Raw genomic sequence first — 27,608 nt, 5'->3', positions numbered from 1 at the left:
GTCTAGATTAAGTAAAATAATTAAATCTTGAGAATTGACAACAGTCCCTGTGGGATCGATACTTGGACTCTCTATCCACTTTACTATTACTTGACCTGGTGCACTTGCCAGTAGATTATTATCAAACCGATTTAGCCAGTCAAGTTTTTGGCGCCGTTGCCGGGGACTGTTTAGTTAATATTAGGATAGATTATTTGTTTGAGACTAGATATTTTATTTTTGTTAGTTATTTATTATTTATTATTAATTTTGCTGTTTTTTTACTTGTGAGGTACTTGGAGATGGATCATCGACAGGTTTTCACAAGGTTTAGCCAACAATACTCAGAGCCTTTCTATTATGCTTGGGGGAGATTCAATGATTTGACGAACAGATTTCGATGCCATGATTTTTCAAACTACACTCTAGTTCAAATTTTTTATGGTGGTTTGGATGAGCTAACAAGACATTGGGTAGATTATGGAGTTTTGGCCTTTGGTAGTCACTTGTTCAACAGAGATTACGATAGTGCAATGCACTTGTTAAACGATATGGCAGATTTCGACTATCATTGGCATTATGATCCTTCACTGCAGGGTTGGAGTCACCAATATCCTCCACAATTCAACTCCACAAATCAAGAAGAGTGTATAGGGAATTTTGAGGATCATGTGGCTCAATTGGAGAACATGGTGCGACGGCAGACAGAGATAAATCAGTTCTTAGAAAGCCGCATCAAGTCTTTGAGTCTCTTGGAAGAACAGATTGTGCTTCTTATAGAACCATTTTCTGAGATCTGTTAAGAGAATAAAGTAATTGAGCCAGAGCAAGATAAAATAATTTTTGAGGAATCTTCTTGTGAGGATGAGCCAGAAGTGACCGTGGAGGAGGATGAATTATACAAGATAAAATATTTGACCTCGTCAATGGTTTTTACATGTCCATCATTAGAAGATACGTTCTTGCCATTGACGCCAACTCCACAATATTGCATCCTCTATCAGCTTTGTAGTAGCCCGTACCCAAAATCAGTGATTAAGTATTAATCAATGCTAATTAAATAGATTGGATACCAGACGGATCGGAAGCTCCGATGCAGGATCGGACGTTCCGATCGAGATCGGAAGCTCTGATGCAGGATCGAAAGCTCCGATGTTATTACGTCAGGCATGAAGTGTGGCAGGATCAGAAGCTCCGATCACCCCTATCCAAAGTCAACCAGTGATAGTTTGACACGTGGCAGATAACGATGTTCGGAAGCTCTGATGGCAGGATCGGACGTTCCGATCGAGGATCGGAGGTTCCGATCGATGTCTATAAATAGAAGGCCGAGGCTTCACTTTCATTTGCCAATTCCGAGAATCCCTCTCTATTACAGGCATATTTGAGTAGTTCTAGTCTTCATAGGCTTGACCCGGGGGTTGGCGAGGCGTTCGATAGTCGTAGCGGAGTTGTGCCCAAGTTCTGGAGGCATCGACATCAAAGGGCTAACGACGGACGAAGGTATAGCTTTTGCTTCCTATAAATATTTAGGAGTATGCAATAGCTTAGTTAAGGCTTGTAGAGCACTTTAATGATAGTAGTATCATTTGGCAGTGTAGAGCAGACTATAGGCGTGGATCTAGAGTTGGTAGAGCTTGCACTAATTTGAGGTACGAAAGTACTGTTCGAGATATTCCGACTGAGTATGCATGTATTATGTGACTGCATGATTTATATGTCATGATTTATGCTACATTCATTTGCATACTGAGCTATCTCCTTCGAGATATCTATTAGTGTAGTAACCCAGAAACCATTTTAAGATAATAATATGTTAAACATGATTAAGGGTTGGTATTTAACCAATTTCGGAGTGTTATTGGACTTCAGAAGTAAAATTTTGGCTTTTTAATTTTGGGCCGGATAGTAAGTTCCGATCCCGGATAGTAAGCTCCGATCCCGGATAGTAAGCTCCGATCGGAACGGAAGCTCCAATCCTGGAACGGAAGTTCCGATCCCCAGCTGTCAGAAATGATCGATGACTCAGTCGCGAGTTTTTACAAGTGTCGGTCATAGAGCAGATCGGAAGCTCCGATCGTAGATCGGAAGTTCCAATCCTGGCGTGGCAGACATGCACGCAATGAGCTGGATCGGAAGCTCCGATTCCGAAATCGGAAGTTCCGATCCTGGCCGAGAAATTTGGCTATAAATAGGGCCGTTCAGAGTTCATTTTCAATTACAAATTCCCGAGTTTCCTTCTTCAGTTATATAGTGTGAGATATACACTTGAGGGCCCTATCGGTTATAATAGAGGTTCTGGAATAACCAAGGGGTGGTTATAGTCATCCGAGACTAGCGACTCCAAAGGGCTAACTACGGACGAAGGTATACGAAGGTATGGTCCGGGAATCTATTTAAGTTTTGGGAGTACTTATTAGCTTAGTTAAGGCTTATAGAACTTGTGTAGTGATACGGTGAACTTTTGAATATAGGCTTGGAACCTAGGATCTACTTTACTTGAACTAGCCTAGAGGTACGTACACATTGACTGAGATTGCCAGCGAGTATACATGTTTATATGTTGCATTTATTTGGCATTATTATATGGCATGATGTATGATTTACCGTTTTCTATACTCATATGTCATGTGCATATACACATTGAGCCTATTCCTTGTTATACCTGATTATAGAGCCGCTCAACTCTATACTCGATAGTCTGTCACTGAGAGTACCGCGACGACGGGGGAATTTATGTCTGTTTACTCTAGTGTACTAGACGAGTGTGGTTGCACCCAGAGGTTGATCCGTGCGGTGGCAGCACTCATGTGGCGCCGGTTCTGAGCATGACTTTTCAGATGATCTTTTACCAGTCATCATGTTGCATGCATTATATACATATGTTTACTCATGTCTATGTACTGTGCGTAGCGCTCACGTCCTAGTTGTTATCTTGGACACCTTATTCCATGGGGCAGGTCGCAGGATGGACGGAACTGGTAGTTCAAGGCAGGACTAGGGAGCAGGAGCTAATAAAGTTTTTATACAGCATGATTTATTAGCTGTATAATGTTTATTTTTAAGAATTTCGACATGGTTGTATCACTACAGATTTAAGCCTGAATTATATTACTAAGCTGATATGTAATTTATGGTTAAGTTTCCGCACGTTTTTACTCTGTTAAGTATATTGCTGTATTAAGTTTAATGCATGCTATTAGTTGCCAGTTAGTAGGTGATTCCATGCAGGGTCACTACATTTTTGGTATCAGAGCATGCATAGATTTTGGGATTGGTACTTGGGATTTAGTTTAGTCTTGAGTAATTCTTGCGCATTTGGGATTTTAATGTGCAATTCTTTTCAGGATATGGCTGACGAGAGTCACGGTAGTGTTGGCCAGGGAGGTGGTCATCATCATCGTCGCCATCATCATCAGGATGATCGACATCGTCCTCATGAGGGTCGACGTCGCTATACTATTAATAAGTTTATGCAGGTAGGACCGAAACCCTTAGTGGGAGGCGAGAATCCTGAACAAGCTAGAAGCTGGATGTCTAAACTTGAGAGCACGTTCCGAGCTTTCGAGTGTACTGAGGAGCAGAAAATGGAAGTTCTAGAATTCGTTCTAGAGGATAGAGAACGTTTTTGGTGGGATGCCAAGGTTGCTCAGGCATGTACTGAGAGAGGACAGGTGACTTGGGGGGATTTCTGTCGGGAGTTTTAGAAATTATATTTTCCTCCGGCTGTTCGCTAAGAACGATCTATGGAGTTGCTTACTTTGAGGCAAGGATCAATGACTATTGATCAGTATCAGCAGCAATTTCTTGATCTGCTACCTTTCAGTCCCCATATCAATGAGAGTGATGCGTCGAAATATGATATCTTTTTACAAGGCCTGAACCAAGATATCTACGCACAGGTTGTCGTCTGTGATGACCCGGTGTCTTATGAGACTTTGGTGAACCGTTGCCGTCTTGTGGAGACCAGCAACAGGCGTGCACAATTGATGATGCCAGCACAGCCTAGTGGATTTGTTGAGCCTCGAGCTCAATCTGTTGTGTCATCTGTACCTACGTCTTCTTCTACTCCTACTACTTCGTCTGGTTCTCGTGGTTCACGAGGTACTTTCCGCTTTGGGAAGAAGAAGAAGAAGGAGGAGTTTTGTAGCCACTGTGGTGGGAAGCATCCTGCAGCTTCATGTCGGAGAGCTACTGGGGCGTGTTATATTTGTGGTCAGCAGGGATATCTGCGGAGAGATTGTCCTCAGCGTATGGGTTCTGCTAGTGGATCGGGATCACAGGTTGGATCTCAGGCTTCTATTGTTCCACGTCAGCAGCCAGCACCACAGAGTTCTTCTGGTTTTCGTCCCCAGACTCAAGGGCAGGTGTTTGCTCTGTCTCAGGAGCAGGCTACTGAGGGAAGCGATCGCATGTTGGCAGGTAACTTCTTGTTATGTGGTATTCCTGCACTTGTATTAATTGATACTGGAGCATCGCATTCCTTTATTTCTAGTCGCTTCGTTAAGAGACATAGATTACCTTACGTATCATTAGATATGGATTTAGTTGTATCTACTCCGTTAGAGCAGGAGGTAGTAACTAAGCGTCTAGTGATGGGTTGCCTTCTGGAATTTGAGGGTAATGTGTTATCGGCTAATTTGATGATATTAGCGATGATGGATTTTGATTGTATTTTGGGAATAGATATGCTGACTTTGTATCACGCTACTGTGGATTGTTATCAGCGTCTGGTACAGTTTCATCCCGTTGAGGGTGATAGCTGGTACTTTTATGGTGAGGGTGCGCGACCTCCGATGCCACTTGTTTCGGCTCTGAAGGCATGTCATGTCTTGGAGTCAGGTGGGGAGGGCTACCTCATCTATGCAGTTGATATGTCTGCGAGTAGTCAGGGTATTGATCAGCTACCGATTGTCAGCGAGTTTCCTGACGTATTCCCTGATGAGATTCCTGGTTTTCCTCCGGTTCGAGAGGTTGAATTTGGTATTGATCTAGTACCAGGAACTACGCCTATATCCCGAGCACCTTATCGTCTGGCACCGTCAGAGATGAGGGAATTGAAACAGCAGTTGCAAGATTTGCTTGATAAGGGATATATTCGTCCGAGTGTTTCTCCATGGGGAGCACCTATTTTGTTTGTCAAGAAAAAGGATGGATCAATGCGATTATGTATTGATTACAGGCAGTTGAATCGTGTCACCATCAAGAATAAGTATCCTTTGCCGCGGATTGATGATCTGTTCGATCAACTACAGGGTACTTCTGTTTATTCGAAGATAGATCTGAGATCTGGATACCATCAGATGCGGGTACGAGACTCAGATATATCTACGACTGCTTTCAGGACCAGATACGGGCATTATGAGTTTCTGGTGATGCCATTCGGTTTGACGAATGCACCGGCAGTCTTTATGAATCTGATGAATCAAGTATTTCGAGATTATCTGGATAGATTTGTCATCGTCTTCATAGATGATATTCTTGTCTATTCTCATGACAAGGATGAGCATGCACAACATTTGAGGATTGTTCTACAGACGTTACGAGATAAGCAGCTATATGCGAAATTGAGCAAGTGTGAATTCTGGCTTGATCGGGTAGTATTTCTCGGTCATGTGATTTCTAGAGAAGGGATATCTGTTGATCCTAGTAAGATAGAGGCAGTACTGAACTGGTCTCGTCCGACGACGGTTGCTGAGATTCGTAGTTTCTTGGGTCTAGCGGGATATTACCGTCGGTTCATCGAGAATTTTTCACAGTTGGCCAGGCCTTTGACTCAGCTTACTCGGAAAGATGTTAACTTCATTTGGTCCTCGGATTGTGAGGAGTCGTTTCACGAGCTGCGTAGACGTCTTACTACTGCACCTGTGCTAGCTCTACCTTCTGGATCAGGAGGTTATGTTGTTTATACTGATGCCTCTGGTCAGGGGTTGGGATGTGTGTTGACACAGCATGGACATGTTATTGCCTATGCTTCTCAACAGTTGAAGACGCATGAGAATAACTATCCAGTGCATGATCTCGAGTTAGCCGCCATTGTATTTGCGCTCAAGATTTGGAGACATTATCTTTATGGCGAGAAATTTGAGATATTTACTGATCACAAGAGTTTGAAGTATTTATTCACTCAGGCAGAGTTGAATATGCGACAGAGACGCTGGATGGATCTTCTGAAGGATTATGATTGTGAAATCAAATATCATCCAGGTTCTGCTAATCTTACTGCTGATGCCTTGAGTCGGCAGGTGAGACTGTCTGCACTTCAGACTAATGAAATATCTCATATGATTCAAGAGTGCTGTTCATTGAGTTTTACGCTCAAGCACAAGAAAGGGAGGAATGAGATTCGTTTGTATACTATTCTATCTGAGCCAGCATTGTATTCTCGGATCAAAGATGCTCAGATATCTGATGTTAAGACTCAGCGATTGGCACGTCTAGCCAATGGAGTTAATACATCTGGATTCCATTTTCAGGCAGATGGTTTATTGTGCCAATCCAATAGAGTGGTTGTACCTAATGTTGCGGAGCTCAGGAATGATATTCTATCTCAAGATCACAGGAGTCGATTATCAGTTCATCCTGGAAGTATGAAAATGTATAAGGACTTGCGAACTAGATTCTGGTGGAAGGGGATGAAGTGAAGTGTGTATCAATTTGTTTCGAGATGTTTGGTTTGTCAACAGGTCAAGGCTGAACATCAACGACCAGGTGGATTACTGCAGAATCTTGAGATTCCCGAATGGAAGTGGGAGCACGTGACTATGGATTTTGTTACCCACTTGCCTATGACTTCACGTCAGTGTGATGCTATCTGGGTTGTCGTTGACCGTTTGACAAAATCAGCACATTTCATTCCTTATAACCGGGAGTATTCTTATGATCGCATGGCACGCTTATATATCCAGGAGATTGTGCGATTACATGGGATTCCAGTAAGTATCGTCAATGATATAGATCCACGATTTACTTCACGTTTTTGGGGTATTTTTCAGCACGCGTTGGGTACCACTCTGAGTTTGAGCACGGCGTATCATCCGGAGACTGACGGGCAGTCAGAGCGCACTATTCGTACGCTGGAGGATATGCTACGTTCTTCTGTCATGGACTTTGATTTATCTTGGCAAGATCAGTTACCTTTGATTGAATTTACCTACAATAACAGTTATCATCGTAGTATTGATATGGCACCTTTCGAGGCATTGTATGGTCGACGGTGTCATACTCCGTTATTCTGGGATGAAGTCGGGGAACGGCAAGTCGAGGGTCCTGAATTGGTGCAGCAGATTGTAGACAAGGTAGATTTGATCAAGCATAGAATCAAAGTTGCTCAAGATGGACAAACCAGTTATGCGAATATTCGCCGCAGGCCACTTCAGTTTGAGCCTGGTGAATATGTTTTTCTGCGAGTATCACCTTTCAGGAAGGTGATGAGATTCGGTGTGAAAGGAAAGTTGTCTCCTCGTTACATTGGGCCTTTCCAGATACTGGAGAAGATCGGAGATGTTGCTTATCGTTTGGCTTTACCGCCATCTCTTTCCAGTATACACAATGTTTTTCATGTGTCGTTGCTTCGACAGTACATAGCTGATGAATCTCATGTGATTCAGTCTACTGATATTCAGTTAGAGCCAGATCTGTCTTTTGTTGAACGACCAATCTGTATCCTAGACAGGAAGGAGAAAGTTCTTCGGAACAAGACTATACCACTTGTGATGGTATAGTGGCAGCGCCAAGGCGTTGAAAAAGCAACTTGGGAAACTGAGAGTCGTATGCGAGCAGAATATCCTGAGTTGTTTGCTTTGTATTTTTTATTACCATGTAAGATGTAATTACCGTTGTTGTAATAAGACATGGTTTGATGTTTCATATTGTTATCTTGATTTGTCTTTAGATGTTATTTCGCGGACGAAATATCTAAAGGTGGGGAGAATGTAGTAACCCAGAAACCATTTTAAGATAATAATATGTTAAACATGATTAAGGGTTGGTATTTAACCAATTTTGGAGTGTTATTGGACTTCAGAAGTAAAATTTGGGCTTTTTAATTTTGGGCCGGATAGTAAGTTCCGATCCCGGATAGTAAGCTCTGATCCCAGATAGTAAGCTCCGATCCCGGATAGTAAGCTCCGATCGGAACGGAAGCTCCGATCCTGGAACTGAAGTTCCGATCCCCAGCTGTCAGAAATGATCGATGACTCAGTCGCGAGTTTTGACAAGTGTCGGTCATAGAGCATATCGGAAGCTCCGATCGTAGATCGGAAGTTCCGATCCTGGCGTGGCAGACATGCACGCAATGAGCTGGATCGGAAGCTCCGATTCCGAAATCGGAAGTTCCGATCCTGGCCGAGAAATTTGGCTATAAATAGGGCCGTTCAGAGTTCATTTTCAATTATGAATTCCCGAGTTTCCTTCTTCAGTTATATAGTGTGAGATATACACTTGAGGGCCCTATCGGTTATAATAGAGGTTCTGGAATAACCAAGGGGTGGTTATAGTCATCCGGGACTAGCGACTCCAAAGGGCTAACTACGGACGAAGGTATGGTCCGGGAATCTATTTAAGTTTTGGGAGTACTTATTAGCTTAGTTAAGGCTTATAGAACTTGTGTAGTGATATGGTGAACTTTTGAATATAGGCTTGGAACCTAGGATCTACTTTACTTGAACTAGCCTAGAGGTACGTACACATTGACTGAGATTGCCAGTGAGTATACATGTTTATATGTTGCATTTATTTGGCATTATTATATGGCATGATGTATGATTTACCGTTTTCTATACTCATATGTCATGTGCATATACACGTTGAGCCTATTCCTTGTTATACCTGATTATAGAGCCGCTCAACTCTATACTCGATAGTCTGTCACTGAGAGTACCGCGATGGCGGGGACATTTATGTCTGTTTACTCTAGTGTACTAGACGAGTGTGGTTGCACCCAGAGGTTGATCCGTGCAGTGGCAGCACTCATGTGGCGCCGGTTCTGATCATGACTTTTCAGATGATCTTTTACCAGTCATCATGTTGCATGCATTATATACATATGTTTTCTCATGTCTATGTACTGGGCGTAGCGCTCACGTCCTAGTTGTTATCTTGGACACCTTATTCCATGGGGCAGGTCGCAGGATGGACGGAACTGGTAGTTCAAGGCAGGACTAGGGAGCAGGAGCTAATAAAGTTTTTATACAGCATGATTTATTAGCTGTATAATGTTTATTTTTAAGAATTTCGATATGGTTGTATCACTACAGATTTAAGCCTGAATTATATTACTAAGCTGATATGTAATTTATGGTTAAGTTTCCGCACGTTTTTACTCTGTTAAGTATATTGTTGTATTAAGTTTAATGCATGCTATTAGTTGCCAGTTAGTAGGTGATTCCATGCAGGGTCACTACAATTAGTAGGGTTGTACCCTATCCTATTAGTGGATGAACTTCCATGGCTTTGGGTCCGGTAAATCCACTGGTATTATGGTATGGGAGCCACCTCCTGAAGCGACGGCACAGCGTGCTACATACCAGTGCCCGGTCTGTCTTTGTATCTGATCCTTGACCTCGAGTTATAGGGAGTTCACTTTGCATGCATGTATACTCATACTCTCGTACTGAGCGTTTTATGCTCACGTCTCGTACTCTGTGTTTTTGGACACCCTATTACATGGGGCAGGTTTGCGATTGGACGAGGCGGGTGGATCCAAGAGGAGCTAGGCAGTGGTTGGCCAGCTGGAGCTTCGCCTAGGTTTTATTCTGTTGTTATTTGGATTGATACAGCTGTTCGATCTGGTTGTATAATATTTGGGTATTTACAGATTCCTTGCCTTGGAATTGTATATTGTTTATGGTTTTCGCAGTTTTATTTTGATATCCGTTTAATAGAGTTAAATTGCATGCCTAAGTTCTGTTTAGTAGGTGATCCAGGTAAGGGTCACTACATTTATGGTATCAGAGCATGCAAAGTATTCTTGGGATTTAGATTATACATAAGATAACCGTTAGGTTAATTTTGTAGATGGCAGATCGTGATGACCAGAGTTCTCATGGCAGTATTGGTGGGCGTTGGGGTTATGCCGACCGGGAGCCTCATCGGGAACGCCTCCATCGTCATCGAGATGAGGATCATTTCAGTGTACGTCGATTCTTGCAAATGGGGCCTAAGCCCTTGGTTGGAGGTGAGTCTCCGGAGGATGCGGAGAACTGGTTAGACCGCATGGAGACGACTTTTCAGACTTTCCAATGCACCGAGGAGAAGAAGATGGAGACCCTTGGTTATCTTCTGGATGGACGTGCGCGCAGGTGGTGGAGGTTTACTTCTGCACCTTTTGTTGCGGCGAGAGGAGTGGCCACCTGGGCCGAGTTCCGCACAGCTTTTCAGAAGTTGTATTTTCCTCCTGCACTCCGTCAGTCAAAGGCTGGTGAGCTACTGAGTATGCGATAGGGAGTCATGTCTATTGATGAGTATCAGCAGAAGTTCTTTGATCTGCTATCCTATTGCCCCGAGATTGCCGACAGCTCCGAGATGAAGTATAATCTGTTCCTTCAGGGCCTTAACCCTGAGATCCATGACCGTGTGCTGGTTGGTGATGACATGTCCTACGAGGGTTTGGTGAGCCGTTGTCACCAGGCAGAGGACAGCATTCGGTGGAACATGTCTTTCTCTCAGTCGAGACCTGCTAGTTCTTTGGGTCCCCGTGCCCAATATTTTAAGAATTCTGGATCTACTTCTTCTTCCTTTGGCTCTGCTGGTGTTGTTCGTTTCGGAAAGAAGGACAAGTGTGATCACTGTGGGAAGAACCATCCATCCGACAAGTGTCGTAGAGCTTCTGGAGCTTGTTTCCATTGTGGAGAGACTGGTCATATCCGGAGGGATTGTCCACTATCTGGGGGAGGCGGTTCTGGTTCTGGTTCAGGATCTGGTTCTCAGGCCACCGTTCAGCAGAGGTCGCAGGGATAGCCTGCTGGGAGTTCTCATTTGAGGTCATGAGCTTCTGGCCAGGTGTTTGCCCTGAGACATGATCAGGCAGTGGAGGAGAATGAGAAAGTCATCGCAGGTACATTTCTGCTTTATGGTATACCTGCTCTTGTACTTATTGACACTGGTGCATCTCATTCCTTCATTTCTGCACGATTTGTTAAGAGGCATAAGTTACCATGCATTGCACTAGACGTAGTGATGTCTGTTTCTACTCCGACGGGCCAATCTGCTTTGGCTAAGCGTCTAGTGATGGGTTGCCCTTTAGAATTCAAGGGTAACATTTTGATTGCGAATCTCATGGTCCTGCCGCTGGACGACTTCGATTGCATTTTTGGGATAGACATGCTGACTACCTATCGAGCTTCAGTGGACTACTATCAGAGATTAGTACGCTTTCATCCGGAAGGGAGTGAGAGCTGGTTTTTCTATGGTAAGGGAGCGCGACTGTAGTAACCCGGAACCCATTTTAAGATAATAATATGTTAAACATGATTTAGGGTTGGTAATTGATCTATTTCGGAGTGTTATTGGACTTCGGAAGAGGAATTTGGGCTTTTGACTTTGGGCCAGATCGGAAGCTCCGATTCCAGTTCGGAAGCTCCGATCCTGACCACTTCGGAAGCAGATCGGATGCACGGGGATCGGACGTTCCGATCAGGAACGGAGGTTCCGATCTCAGCCAGCCAGCAATGCTCGATGACTCAGCCGTGAGTTTTGACAAGTGTTGATCGGGGGTTCGATCGGAAGTTCCGATCCCGGAACGATGGTTCCGATCCCGATGTGTCGGACATGCACAGAATGAGCTGGAATCGGAAGCTCCGATCCCGAGATCGGTGGTTCCGATCGTTGCCGAGATTTTGGCTATAAATAGGGCTCATTTGCTTCAGTTTTGAAATACGAATTCTCGCGTTTCCTTCTTCAGTTATATAGTGTGAGATATACACTTGAGGGCCCTATCGGTTAATAGTGAGATTCTGAAATAACCACGGTGAGGTTATAGTCATTCAGGACTAGCGACTCCAAAGGGCTAACTACGGACAAAGGTATGGTCCGGGAATCTATTTAAGTTTTGGGAGTACTTATTAGCTTAATTAAGGCTTATAGAATTTATGTAGTGATACGGTGAACTTTTGAATATAGGCTTGGAACCTAGGATCTATTATACTTGAACTAGCCTAGAGGTACATACACATTGACTGAGATTGCCAACGAGTATACATGTTTATATGTTGCATTTATTTGGCATTATTATATGGCATGATGTATGATTTACCGTTTTCTATACTCATATGTCATGTGCATATACACGTTGAGCCTATTCCTTGTTATACCTGACTATAGAGCCGCTCATCTCTATACTCGATAGTCTGTCACTGAGAGTACCGCGACGGCGGGGGCATTTATGTCTGTCTACTCTGGTGTACTAGACGAGTGTGGTTGCACCCAGAGGTTGATCCGTGCGGTGGCAGCACTCATATGGCGCCGGTTCTGAGCATGACTTTTCAGATGACCCTGTACCAGTCATCATGTTGCATGCATTATATACATATGTTTACTCATGTCTATGTACTGGGCGTAGCGCTCACGTCCTAGTTGTTATCTTGGACACCCTATTCCATGGGGCAGGTCGCAGGATGGACGGAGCTGGTAGTTCAAGGCAGGACTAGGGAGCAGGAGCTTTGAAAGTTTTTATACAGCACGATTTATTAGCTGTATAATGTTTACTTTTAAGAATTTCGATATGGTTGTATCACTACAGATTTAAGCCTGGATTATATTACTAAGCTGATATGTAAATTATGGATTATGTTTCCGCACGTTTTTACTCTGTTAAGTATTTTGCTGTATTAAGTTTAATGCATGCTATTAGTTGCCAGTTAGTAGGTGATTCCATGCAGGGTCACTACATTTTTGGTATCAGAGCATGCATAGATTTTGGGATTAGTACTTGGGATTTAGTTTAGTCTTGAGTAATTCTTGCGCATTTGGGATTTTAATGTGCAATTCTTTTCAGGATATGGCTGACGAGAGTCACGGTAGTGTTGGCCAGGGAGGTGGTCATCATCATCGTCGCCATCATCATCAGGATGATCAACATCGTCATCATGAGGGTAGACGTCGCTACTCTATCAATAAGTTTATGCAGGTAGGACCGAAACCCTTAGTGGGAGGCGAGAATCCTGAACAAGCTAGAAGCTGGATGTCTAAACTTGAGAGCACGTTCCGAGCTTTTGAGTGTACTGAGGAGCAGAAACTGGAAGTTCTAGAATTCGTTCTAGAGGATAGAGCACGTTTTTGGTGGGATGCCAAGGTTGCTCAGGCACGTACTGAGAGAGGACAGGTGACTTGGGGGGATTTCTGTCGGGAGTTTCAGAAATTGTATTTTCCTCCGGCTGTTCGCCAAGCACGATCTATGGAGTTGCTTACTTTGAGGCAAGGATCAATGACTATTGATCAGTATCAACAGCGATTTCTTGATCTGCTACCTTTCAGTCCCCATATCAATGAGAGTGATGCGTCGAAATATGATATCTTTTTACAAGGCCTGAACCAAGATATCTACTCTCAGGTTGTCGTCTGTGATGACCCGGTGTCTTATGAGACTTTGGTGAACCGTTGCCGTCTTGTGGAGACCAGCAACAGGCGTGGACAGTTGATGATACCAGCACAGCCTAGTGGATTTATTGAGCCTCGAACTCAATCTGTTGTGTCATCTGTACCTACGTCTTCTTCTACTCCTACTACTTCGTCTGGATCTCGTGGTTCACGAGGTATGTTCCGTTTTGGGAAGAAGAAGAAGAAGGAGGAGTTTTGTAGCCACTGTGGTGGGAAGCATCCTGCAGCTTCATGTCGGAGAGCTACTGGGGCGTGTTATATTTGTGGTCAGCAGGGACATCTGCGGAGAGATTGTCCTCAGCGTATGGGTTCTGCTAGTGGATCGGGATCACAAGTTGGATCTCAAGCTTCTATTTTTCCACGTCAGCAGCCAGCACCACAGAGTTCTTCTGGTTATCGTCCCCAGACTCAAGGGCAGGTGTTTGCTCTGTCTCAGGAGCAGGCTACGGAGGGAAGCGATCGCATGTTGGCAGGTAACTTCTTGTTATGTGGTATTCCTGCACTTGTATTAATTGATACGGGAGCATCGCATTCCTTTATTTCTAGTCGCTTCGTTAAGAGACATAGATTACCTTATGTATCATTAGATATGGATTTAGTTGTATCTACTCCGTTGGAGCAGGAGGTAATAACTAAGCGTCTAGTGATAGGTTGCCTTCTGGAGTTTGAGGGTAATGTGTTATCAGCTAATTTGATGATATTAGCGATGACGGATTTTGATTGTATTTTGGGAATAGATATGCTGACTTTGTATCACGCTACTGTGGATTGTTATCAGCGTTTGGTACAGTTTCATCCCGTTGAGGGTGATAGCTGGTACTTTTATGGTGAGGGTGCGCGACCTCCGATGCCACTTGTTTCGGCTCTGAAGGCATGTCATGTCTTGGAGTCAGGTGGGGAGGGCTACCTCATCTATGCAGTTGATATGTCCATGAGTAGTACGGGTATTGATCAGCTACCGGTTGTCAGCGAGTTTCCTGACGTATTCCCTGATGAGATTCCTGGTTTTTCTCCGGTTCGAGAGGTTGAATTTGGTATTGATCTAGTACCAGGAACTACGCCTATATCCCGAGCACCTTATCGTCTGGCACCGTCAGAGATGAGGGAATTGAAACAGCAGTTGCAAGATCTACTTGATAAGGGACATATTCGTCCGAGTGTTTCTCCGTGGGGAGCACCTGTTTTGTTTGTCAAAAAGAAGGATGGATCGATGCGATTATGTATTGATTACAGGCAGTTGAATCGTGTCACCATCAAGAATAAGTATCCTTTGCCGCGGATTGATGATCTGTTCGATCAACTACAGGGTACTTCTGTTTATTCAAAGATAGATCTGAGATCTGGATACCATCAGATGCGGGTACGAGACTCAGATATATCTACGACTGCTTTCAGGACCAGATACGGGCATTATGAGTTTTTGGTGATGCCATTCGGTTTGACGAATGCACCGGCAGTCTTTATGAATCTGATGAATCAGATATTTCGAGATTATCTGGATAGATTTGTCATCGTCTTCATAGATGATATTCTTGTCTATTCTCATGACAAGGATGAGCATGCACAACATTTGAGTATTGTTCTACAGACGTTACGAGATAAGCAGCTATATGCGAAATTAAGCAAGTGTGAATTCTGGCTTGATCGGGTAGTATTTCTCGGTCATGTGATTTCTAATGAAGGGATATCTGTTGATCCTAGTAAGATAGAGGCAGTGCTGAACTGGTCTCGTCCGACGACGGTTGCTGAGATTCGTAGTTTCTTGGGTCTAGCGGGATATTACCGTCGGTTCATCGAGAATTTTTCACAGTTGGCCAGGCCTTTGACTCAGCTTACACGGAAAGATGTTGCCTTCATTTGGTCCTCGGATTGTGAGGAGTCATTTCACGAGCTGCGTAGACGTCTTACTACTGCACCTGTGTTAGCTCTACCTTCTGGATCAGGAGGTTATGTTGTCTATACTGATGCCTCTGGTCAGGGGTTAGGATGTGTTTTTGACACAGCATGGACATGTTATTGCCTATGCTTCTCGACAGTTGAAGTTGCATGAGAGTAATTATCCAGTGCATGATCTCGAGTTAGCCGCCATTGTATTTGCGCTCAAGATTTGGAGACATTATCTTTATGGCGAGAAATTTGAGATATTTACGGATCACAAGAGTTTGAAGTATTTATTCACTCAGGCAGAGTTGAATATGCGACAGAGACGCTGGATGGATCTCCTGAAGGATTATGATTGTGAAATCAAGTATCATCCAGGTTCTGCTAATCTTACTGCTGATGCCTTGAGTCGGCAGGTGAGACTGTCTGCACTTCAGACTAATGAAATATCTCATATGATTCAAGAATGCTGTTCATTGAGTTTTACGCTCAAGCACAAGAAAGGGAGGAATGGGATTCGTTTGTATACTATTCTATCTGAGCCGGTATTGTATTCTCGGATCAGAGATGCTCAGATATCTGATGTTAAGACTCAGCGATTGGCACGTCTAGCCAATGGAGTTAATACATCTGGATTCCATTTTCAGGCAGATGGTTTATTGTGCCTATCCAATAGAGTGGTTGTACCTAATGTTGCGGAGCTCAGGAATGATATTCTATCTCAAGCTCACAGGAGTCGATTATCAGTTCATCCTGGAAGTATGAAAATGTATAAGGACTTGCGAACTAGATTCTGGTGGAAGAGAATGAAGCGAAGTGTTTATCAATTTATTTCGAGATGTTTGGTTTGTCAACAGGTCAAGGCTGAACATCGACGACCAGGTGGATTACTGCAGAATCTTGAGATTCCCGAATGGAAGTGGGAGCACGTGACTATGGATTTTGTCACCCACTTGCCTATGACTTCACGTCAGTGTGATGCTATCTGGGTTGTCGTTGACCGTTTGACAAAATCAGCACATTTCATTCCTTATAACCGGGAATATTCTTATGATCGCATGGCACGCTTATATATCCAGGAGATTGTGCGATTACATGGGATTCCAGTGAGTATCGTCAGTGATAGAGATCCGCGATTTACTTCACATTTTTGGGGTAGTTTTCAGCAGGCGTTGGGTACCACTCTGAGTTTGAGCACGGCGTATCATCCGGAGACTGATGGGCAGTCAGAGCGCACTATTCGTACGCTGGAGGATATGCTACGTTCTTCTGTCATGGATTTTGGCTTATCTTAGCAGGATCAGTTACCTTTGATTGAATTTGCCTACAATAACAGTTATCATCGTAGTATTGATATGGCACCTTTCGAGGCATTGTATGGTCGACGGTGTCGTACTCCGTTATTCTGGGATGAAGTCGGGGAACGGCAAGTCGAGGGTCCTGAATTGGTGCAGCAGATTGTAGACAAGGTAGATTTGATCAAGCATAGGATCAAAGTTGCTCAAGATAGACAAGCCAGTTATGCGAATATTCGCCGCAGGCCACTTCAGTTTGAGCCTGGTGAATATGTTTTTCTGCGAGTATCACCTTTCAGGAAGGTGATGAGATTCGGTGTGAAAGGCAAGTTGTCTCCTCGTTACATTGGGCCTTTCCAAATACTGGAGAAGATCGGAGATGTTGTTTATCGTTTGGCTTTATCGCCATCTCTTTCCAGTATACACATTGTTTTTCATGTGTCGTTGCTTCGACAGTACATAGCTGATGAATCTCATGTGATTCAATTTACTGATATTCAGCTAGAGCCAGATCTGTCTTTTGTTGAACGACCAATCTGTATCCTAGACAGGAAGGAGAAAGTTCTTCGGAACAAGACTATACCACTTGTGATGGTACAGTGGCAGCGCCGAGGCGTTGAAGAAGCAACTTGGGAAACTGAGAGTCGTATGCGAGCAGAATATCCTGAGTTGTTTGCTTTGTATTTTTGATTACCATATAAGATGTAATTACCGTTGTTGTAATAAGACATGGTTTGTTGTTTCATATTGTTATCTTGATTTATCTTTAGATGTTATTTCGCGGACGAAATATCTAAAGGTGGGGAGAATGTAGTAACCCGGAACCCATTTTAAGATAATAATATGTTAAACATGATTTAGGGTTGGTAATTGATCTATTTCGGAGTGTTATTGGACTTCGGAAGAGGAATTTGGGCTTTTGACTTTGGGCCAGATCGGAAGCTCCCATTCCAGTTCGGAAGCTCCGATCCTGACCACTTCGGAAGCAGATCGGATGCACGGGGATCGGACGTTCCGATCAGGAACGGAGGTTCCGATCTCAGCCAGCCAGCAATGCTCGATGACTCAGCCGTGAGTTTTGACAAGTGTTGATCGGGGGTTCGATCGGAAGTTCCGATCCCGGAACGGTGGTTCTGATCCCGATGTGTCGGACATGCACAGAATGAGCTGGAATCGGAAGCTCCGATCCCGAGATCGGTGGTTCCGATCGTTGCCGAGATTTTGGCTATAAATAGGGCTCATTTGCTTCAGTTTTGAAATACGAATTCTCGCGTTTCCTTCTTCAGTTATATAGTGTGAGATATACACTTGAGGGCTCTATCGGTTAATAGTGAGATTCTGAAATAACCACGGTGAGGTTATAGTCATTCAGGACTAGCGACTCCAAAGGGCTAACTACGGACAAAGGTATGGTCCGGGAATCTATTTAAGTTTTGGGAGTACTTATTAGCTTAATTAAGGCTTATAGAATTTATGTAGTGATACGGTGAACTTTTGAATATAGGCTTGGAACCTAGGATCTATTATACTTGAACTAGCCTAGAGGTACATACACATTGACTGAGATTGCCAGCGAGTATACATGTTTATATGTTGCATTTATTTGGCATTATTATATGGCATGATGTATGATTTACCGTTTTCTATACTCATATGTCATGTGCATATACACGTTGAGCCTATTCCTTGTTATACCTGACTATAGAGCCGCTCATCTCTATACTCGATAGTCTGTCACTGAGAGTACCGCGACGGCGGGGGCATTTATGTCTATCTACTCTGGTGTACTAGACGAGTGTGGTTGCACCCAGAGGTTGATCCGTGCGGTGGCAGCACTCATATGGCGCCGGTTCTGAGCATGACTTTTCAGATGACCCTGTACCAGTCATCATGTTGCATGCATTATATACATATGTTTACTCATGTCTATGTACTGGGCGTAGCGCTCACGTCCTAGTTGTTATCTTGGATACCCTATTCAATGGGGCAGGTCGCAGGATGGACGGAGCTGGTAGTTCAAGGCAGGACTAGGGAGCAGGAGCTTTGAAAGTTTTTATACAGCACGATTTATTAGCTGTATAATTTTTACTTTTAAGAATTTCGATATGGTTGTATCACTACAGATTTAAGCCTGGATTATATTACTAAGCTGATATGTAAATTATGGATTATGTTTCCGCACGTTTTTACTCTGTTAAGTATTTTGCTGTATTAAGTTTAATGCATGCTATTAGTTGCCAGTTAGTAGGTGATTCCATGCAGGGTCACTACAGCGACCCCCGATGCCACTGGTATCTGCTTTGAGAGCCTATCGAGCTCTAGAGTCTGGCGGGGAAGTTTACCTTATCTATGCAGTTGATTTGTCCGCTGAGAGTATTGGGATAGAGAGTATTCCTGTTGTGGATGAATTTCCAGATGTATTTCCTGATGAGATTTCGGGTTTTCCTCCTGTTAGGAAAGTCGAGTTTGGCATAGAGTTGATGCCGGGTACTTCTCCTATTTCTCGAGCACCGTATCGTCTGGCTTCGTCAGAGATGCGTGAGTTGAAGAATCAGCTACAGGATCTTTTGGACAAGGGGTACATTCGTCCTAGTGTATCTCCTTGGGAAGCTCCTGTTCTTTTTGTAAAGAAGAAGGATGGGTCGATGCGGCTGTGCATTGACTATCGGCAGCTGAATCGAGTCACTGTGAAGAACAAGTATCCTTTGCCTCGTATTGATGACTTGTTTGATCAGCTGCAGGGCACTTTAGTTTACTCCAAGATTGACTTGAGATCTGGGTATCATCAGTTGAGAGTCCGAGATCAGGACATAGCCAAGACTGCATTCCGTACTCGCTATGGGCATTACGAGTTTCTAGTGATGCCATTTGGTTTGACTAATGCACCGGCTATATTCATGGACCTGATGAACCATGTCTTCAGGGAGTATTTGGACAAGTTTGTCGTGGTCTTCATTGATGACATCTTGGTGTATTCGCGTCATACGGAAGAGCATGTTTCTCACTTGTGGTTGGTACTGCAGACTCTTCGAGATGAGCAGTTATACGCCAAGCTGAGCAAGTGTGAGTTCTGGATGGATCGAGTGGTCTTTCTTGGCCATATCATATCCAGGAAGGGGATTTCTGTTGATCCAAGCAAGATTGAGGCGGTGCTTAATTGGTCGCGTCCGACGACGGTTGCTGAGATCCGTAGCTTTCTGGGTCTAGCAGGATATTATCGTCGCTTCATTCTGAACTTCTCTCAGCTAGCTCGACCTTTGACGCAGCTTACCCGCAAGGGTGTGGATTTCGAGTGGTCCTCCGAGTATGAGGAGAATTTCTATGAGCTTCGACGGCGGTTGACATCTGCGCTAGTGTTGGCATTACCGTCAGCATCTGGAGGGTATGTGGTGTACACTGATGCTTCTCTTCAGGGGTTAGGTTATGTCCTGACTCAGAATGGGCATATGATCGCATACGCTTCTAGACAGCTGAAGCTTCACGAGGACAATTACCCAGTCCATGATTTGGTGTTAGCAGCCATTGTGTTCGCTTTGAAGATCTGGCGTCATTATCTGTATGGCGAGAAATTTGAGATCTTCACCAACCATAAGAGTCTCAAGTATTTGTTCACTCAGGCGGAGTTGAACATGAGACAGAGACGTTGGATGGACTTGCTTAAGAACTATGATTGCGAGATTAAGTACCATCCGGGAGCTGCTAATCTCACCGCTGATGCATTGAGTCGCAAGGTGCGACTTTCCGCACTTCAGACTTGTTCGATGTCTAGTGCGATCAGTGACTGTTGTACTTCAGGATATACTTTCAAGCATAAGAAAGGTATGCAGAGTATCCAGATGTTTGCAATATTATCTGAGCCAGCTTTGTATTCGCGGATTCGAGATGCTCAGATGTCTGATTCGAAGACCCAGCATTTAGCTCGTCTAGCTAACGAGGGTAGCTCGTCTGGATTTCATTATCAGTCGGATGGATTTCTGTGTTTGTCTGGTAGGCTTGTGATTCCGCAGGATGTAGAGTTGCGAGAGGATATTTTGTCTCAGGCGCATCGCACTAAGTTGAGTATTCATCCTGGGAGCAACAAGATGTACAAGGATCTACGTACTCGTTTCTGGTGGAAGGGAATGAAACGCAGTGTTTATCAGTTTGTTTCGAGATGTTTGGTGTGTCAACAGGTCAAGGCAGAGCACCAACGACCTGGAGGATTGCTTCACAGTCTGCCTATTCCTGAATGGAAATGGGAGTTTATCACAATGGACTTTGTGACCCATTTGCCGGTATCCCCGAGGAACTGTGATGATATCTGGGTAGTGGTGGACCGACTCACCAAGTCAGCGCATTTTATTACCTATAGCCGGGAGTACAATGGGGATCGTATGGCTCGGTTGTACATTTAGGAGATCGTTCGACTTCATGGAGTGCCTATGAGCATTGTCAGCGATCGGGACCCCAGGTTCACTTCTAGATTCTGGGGGAGTATTCAGCGTGCGATGGGCACTACTCTCAGCTTGAGTACTGCCTATCATCCAGAGACTGATGGTCAGTCAGAGCGCACTATCCGTACTTTGGAGGATATGCTTAGAGCGTGCGTCATGGATTTTGGTTCAGCCTGGAAGGATCATTTGTCATTGATCGAGTTCGCGTACAACAACAGCTATCATAATAGCATTGGGATGACACCTTTTGAGGCGTTGTACGGGCGACGTTGTCGTACTCCACTCTTCTGGGAAGAAGTGGGGGAGAGACAGGCTAAGGGACTGTAGTTTATCCAGCAGACGGTAGACATTGTTGATCAGATCAAGAAATGGATTAAGACTGCACAGGATCGTCAAGCCAGCTATGCTAATACCAAGCGTAGGCCTTTGCAGTTCGATGTCGGAGAGAAAGTATTTCTGAGAGTGTCACCTTTTCAGAAAATTCTCAGATTTGGCCTTAAGGGCAAGTTGTCTCCCAGGTTTATCGGTCCGTTTGAGATTTTGGAAAGCATTGGCTATTTGGCTTATCGACTAGCTTTGCCACCGCATCTTTCCAGTATTCACGACATGTTCCACGTATCTCTGTTGCGACGATATGTGGCGAATGAGTCTCATATTCTGAAGCGGTCTGAGGTTCAGGTGAGCAAGGATTTGACCTATGTTGAGAAACCTATTCGTATCCTGGATCATAAGGATAAGGTTTTGCGGAACAAAGTCATTCCTCTGGTTTTAGTTCAGTGGCAGCGCCAAGGCACTGAGGAAGCTACTTGGGAGCTTGAGGACAGGATGCGTGAAGACCATTCTGAGTTGTTTTGATTTCATTCTTAAGTTATATTCAGTTGCAAACTCTGTAAACGTTTGATTTGAATAAATAATGTTTCTGATTTCTGTATTACATTCGGTACTTAAGATCTGATTTTGAGGACGAAATATCTTAAGTGGGGGAGAATGTAGTAGCCCGTATCCAAAATCAGTGATTAAGGATTAATCAACACTAATTAAATAGATTGGGTACCGGACGGATCGGAAGCTCCGATGCAGGATCGGAAGCTCCGATGGTATTACGTCAGGCATGACGTGTGGCAGGATCGGAAGCTCCGATCAGGATCGAAAGGTCCGATCACCCCTATCCGAAGTCAACCAGTGATAGTTTGACACGTGGCAGATAACGATGTTCGGAAGCTCCGATGGCAGGATCGAACGTTCCGATCGAGGATCGGAGGTTCCGATCGAGGATCGGAGGTTCCGATCGATGTCTATAAATAGAAGGCCGAGACTTCACTTTCATTTGCCAATTCCGAGAATCCCTCTCTATTCCAGGCATATTTGAGTAGTTCTAGTCTTCATAGGCTTGACCTGGGGGTTGGCGAGGCGTTCGATAGTCGTAGCGGAGTTGTGCCCAAGTTCTGGAGGCATCGACATCAAAGGGCTAACGACGGACGAAGGTATAGCTTTTGCTTCCTATAAATATTTAGGAGTATGCAATAGCTTAGTTAAGGCTTGTAGAGCACTTTAATGATAGTAGTATCATTTGGCAGTGTAGAGCAGACTATAGGCGTGGATCTAGAGTTGGTAGAGCTTGCACTGATTTGAGGTACGAAAGTACTATTCGAGATATCCCGACTGAGTAAGCATGTATTATGTGACTGCATGATTTATATGTCAAGATTTATGCTACATTCATTTGCATACTGAGCTATCTCCTTCGAGATGTCTATTAGTAGGGTTGTACCCTATCCTGTTAGTGGATGGACTTCCATGGCTTTGGGTCCGGTAAATCCACTGGTATTATGGTATGGGAGCCACCACCTGAAGCGACGGCACAGCGTGCTACATACCAGGGCCCGGTCTGTCTTTGTATCTGATCCTTGACCTCGAGTTATAGGGAGTTCACTTTGCATGCATATATACTCATACTCTCGTATTGAGCGTTTTATGCTCACGTCTAATACTCTGTGTTTCTGGACACCCTATTCCATGGGGCAGGTTTGCGATTAGACGAGGCGGGTGGATCCAAGAGGGGCTAGGCAGTAGTTGGCCAACTGGAGCTTCGCCTAGGTTTTATTCTGTTGTTATTTGGATTGATACAGCTGTTCGATCTGGTTGTATAATATTTGGGTATTTACAGATTCCTTGCCTTGAGATTGTATATTGTTTATGGTTTCCGCAGTTTTATTCTGATATCCGTTTAATAGAGTTAAATTGCATGCCTAAGTTCTGTTTAGTAGGTAATCCAGGTAAGGGTCACTACAAGCTTCAGCCTAGATTCGGAGTCTTCTTCCAAAAGAAAAAATTCATGTCGAGTGTTGTTGGACCGACAAGCCTCAAGTGCATATATCACGCCAAGCTTGAGGGCGTAGAAAATCAAGACCCATACATAGAGTCGTATGATTCTTACTATGGGCGGTAGCCGCTCTTTGATGGTTACTTCTGCATAGTCGGGCTATAGACTATAAACTTAACGCTTACTAGGAGGCAACCCAGTATTCTTTCCCTTGATATTTTAGTTTAATTTTTGGTTTTTGTTTATTTCTATTTGATTTTTGTTCTTTCTCATGCCAGTTTGTTGTGCCTGGCTGATGTATCCCGTCTGCTATTGTCATCCCAAAAGATGCTGCCGAAGAGGAAGATGAAGAGGACGAATACAAAACCAGGGGAGTGTTATTTTTGTTTTCATTGTGTGTTTGTTTTGCATTTTGTTCATTGTTCTAGAGCATTGGGGGAAATGCTTTGGATAAGTATGGGGGGTTTTATTTAGTTTTGTTTCGTTAATCATTGTGTTTTGCATTCTTATGGTTTAGTTTATTGCATATAGTTCGTATTCATGCATATCATTATGTTTTGTGTTTATGTTGTGTGAATAAGTAGAATGATGAAGGTTGGCCGATGATGATAGAGTTGTGAAAAAAAAAAAATTTCTTTACAAAATGTTGCTTTTGATTGATCATGAGAAACTGTTGGTTGAATCGTAAATCTTTTTAAGCACGCATGTTAGACTAGTGTAGTGTAGCGATGTAATTGATGAAGTTCGTGTTTGCTTTATCATTGCACGAAAATATGTGTTTGTTGATCATGATAGTGCTTTGGATTCTTGATAGTTGTTAGACATTGCATGTATGATCTTGAGCGTACCTATGAAATTTTTGAAAAAACTTTTGTTGAACATTAAATTAACTCCATCCGGGTTACGAGCAGAGATTGAAATCCTAATCTCTGTTCTTGACTTAGTATGCGGATTTCATGGGGTTGAAAATTTGAAATTTTAAAATAACAATTTCATCCGGGCTTGGACAGTGATTGAAATCATAATCTTTGTTTCATAGCTAAGTTTTCGGGTTAAATGGGATTGATGCTCCATCCGGGCTATAGACGAGGGGATTGAAATTCGAATCCTATCTTAGTTATAGCTAAGTTTGCGGGTAATTATTGGGGCTTATTAAAAATACCGGATGCAAAATCCGGAGGCACGTAATTAATCTCAAGAAAGTGCATGTTTTTGTTTGGGATTGTTGAGATGATAGAGTGCTGGATTGTGATACTTGCATTGAATTGTCATAGGTCGCTAAGCATTCTTAGGACAGATTCTTTTGAAGTTGCACGAAACTGGAATGACATGACATACACACACGTTTACGTTAAACTAACAGTGTATTGTGAACAATCAGAAGTTTTTGTGGTTTTTAGTTGTTGAAATTGAAACTTATCGGAGGCTATGTTGTTCATGATTCATTCTTACTTATGTCGTTGTTTGCATATTGTGTTTTTGCATGTCTTGCTCGAGGGCGAGCAAGGTTTAAGCATGGGGGTGTTGATAAGTGCATTTTGTGTGCATTATTTCGTCATAGGTTTATGTCTATTTTTTGTGCATTCATATTATTTTTATGTGTTTTTATGTGTTTTAGTGCATGTGTGTGTATTTCACTCCTTGGGTTGATTTTGTAGGAAAATATATTTTTGAAAAGTGAATTACGGAGCAGCTTTGTTCAAAAAACAAATTTAATTTTAGATATATACAAATACGATCTCCACCGTTCAGATTAAATTTCAAGATGTTTTGAAGCTTCTGTCCAAATTTCATCTCAATCCAACGGCTAGATCTCGAGATATAAATTTTTCAAACTCGTCGCTCGGCGCAGAAAATTTGTACTGCGCGCGCGCGCGAGTTGGACGTCCAGATCTCTGTTTTTATGTGTTGTGCGCGTGCGAGGCCTATGCCGCGTACGCGCGCGTGTTCCGGGGTCATATGTGTTCCGAAAAATTCTTGTTTTGAGAGGAAATTAACTGGTAAGCGTTCCGGACCATATATATATACAAGATATAACATATTTTTTAGGGTTCCGAAGTTCCAACAGGCAGAGAACGCACAACGCAAAGGCGAGAGGCGGCTACAGGCTTGAAAGAGAAGATTTCTCTTTTCTTTTCTTCTTCTTATTTTTATTTTTGAATTATTGTTTTTAATTATTGAGTAGTTTATTTTCAACCAAGACGGCGTGATTGGGCCAAACAAATTCATGTAGAAAACTTGGATGTTTGTTTGGGATTTTTTAGAGTTGATTTTATTTTATTGATTGTTAGATTTATATTTGTCTTGTGAATAGTCTGATCAACTGTTTGCTTGCATGTTAATTGATTCCAAATCGACAGATGAGGTATCGATTTTGATCACTTTGATAATCAACATATTGTAAAACCGACTAGAAATAGAATTCGGTTTCAGTGTGCGGTTTGGGTGTAAACTGAATTTTCATAAATATTTAATGCATTCAAATTTGATTAGAATTACGAAAGATTAGTTCATCAATATTTGAATAGGTTTGATTGTTCTAGAAATAGTCCTTTGAATAAATTAGGAGAATTCCCGTGAATTAAGATTAAATCTGAGTCTTGAATCGACTACATGTTACATGATTTGTTCGGTACCTACGTGTATCTTGGTTGTTTTTGTTTTAATTATTTTTATCTTTAGTTATTTTTATTCTTATTTCTTAAGCAGTTTTTATTTTTTTTTTTTTTATTTAATTCAAAATCCTCTCTATTATTTTGTCTAGATTAAGTAAAATAATTAAATCTTGAGAATTGACAACAATCTATGTGGGATCGATACTTGGACTCTCTGTCCACTTTACTATCACTTGACCTGGTGCGCTTGCCAGTAGATTATTATCAAACCGATTTAGCCGGTCAGGCATGCCACGGGATTTCCAGAATCTCCAAATTTTCTCAAGAGACTTGTCAAGTTTCTCGAGCCAATGACTTCGAATCTTTCTTAAAAACCTTTAAAACCGCCAGGTCCTGCAGACGGCCCCCTCCTTTCACTGAAATCGTCATATATTGATTCACATGTATATGCAGCAGCTTGCATGGCTTTGGTGTTAGAGAGAGTTGTGGTTACGGTGACTTTGATTCCTTTTGTGGCTAATCTTTTAGAAAATTGGAGCAATGGATTCATATGACCTTGTCCATGATAAGGAAGCACCACAATATGAGCTAATTTACGGACGACGACAACTACTTCTTTCTCCATTTTTCCTGCGTGAATTTAATTGGGACACTGAAAATATTAACTCTAGCTAGCTATATATGTCTACAAAAACAAACAGTGTTACCTGATTCCATCGTTACCTTTAGAATTTCTTGTTACCAATGCACTAAATGTCAATCTTCCCTTCATCGATTTCATCTATGCAGATTACAAAGCTTTTACCTTTTGTCCATTCTTACAAAACCAAAATAGCAAGGGAGCTTTTATATATAAATGGTCAATTTATTATTATTATTATTATTATTATTATTATTATTATTATTATATACACAGATTAATTTATGGGTAAATGATTTAAAAATCCCTACCAACCCTTCAAACTTTATCTTAACTCTCTAACCACAATTTTCTTTATTTCAACTCCCTAGTGTTCCCCATTTTTGAATTAAATATTATTTAGTAACTAATCCTTTGTACGTGACATTGTTAACCTATCGAACCAGTCCCGGCCATGCAAGACTATCAGTTACGCAAGGTTTCTAGCCGATATACTCCGAATTAGGGTCCAGCATGCTTCCGTAAGATGAATTAAATTCAAATATTTCTTTGACCAAAATGTCGTCGGGTCATACCTGCCGAGTTTTACGAAGTGCTCCTCACACTCCAACCACGCAGTCGCAACAGATGGTTTCTGCACAAGCTCCTTCAACGACACCCAGCACAACCTTAATTTGTTTTCTACCTTAAGGCGTATGATATATAAATTTAATTATAAAATATGAGCATGAAAGAACAAGAGGCTTTAAAGAATTTATTCACGCATAATATTATTATATAAATCAACTCCTTTGAAGAGGAAAAGACAACTTGTTTAGCTACTTATAGTAGCTTTGTTCTTGAAAT

General features: G+C 42.7%; 1 pseudogene; it reads right to left on the bottom strand.

The window, feature by feature from the left end:
• Positions 1–26,747, bottom strand: part of LOC140861964 (mogroside I-E synthase-like) — a 53,754-nt pseudogene extending 27,007 nt beyond the window's left edge.
• Positions 26,748–27,608: the final 861 nt, after the last annotated feature.

The sequence above is a fragment of the Henckelia pumila genome, chromosome 4 (genome assembly GCF_033568475.1).
Source record: "Henckelia pumila isolate YLH828 chromosome 4, ASM3356847v2, whole genome shotgun sequence".
Classification (NCBI taxonomy): Eukaryota; Viridiplantae; Streptophyta; class Magnoliopsida; order Lamiales; family Gesneriaceae; genus Henckelia; species Henckelia pumila.
This window is presented reverse-complemented; position numbering and strand designations above follow the sequence as displayed.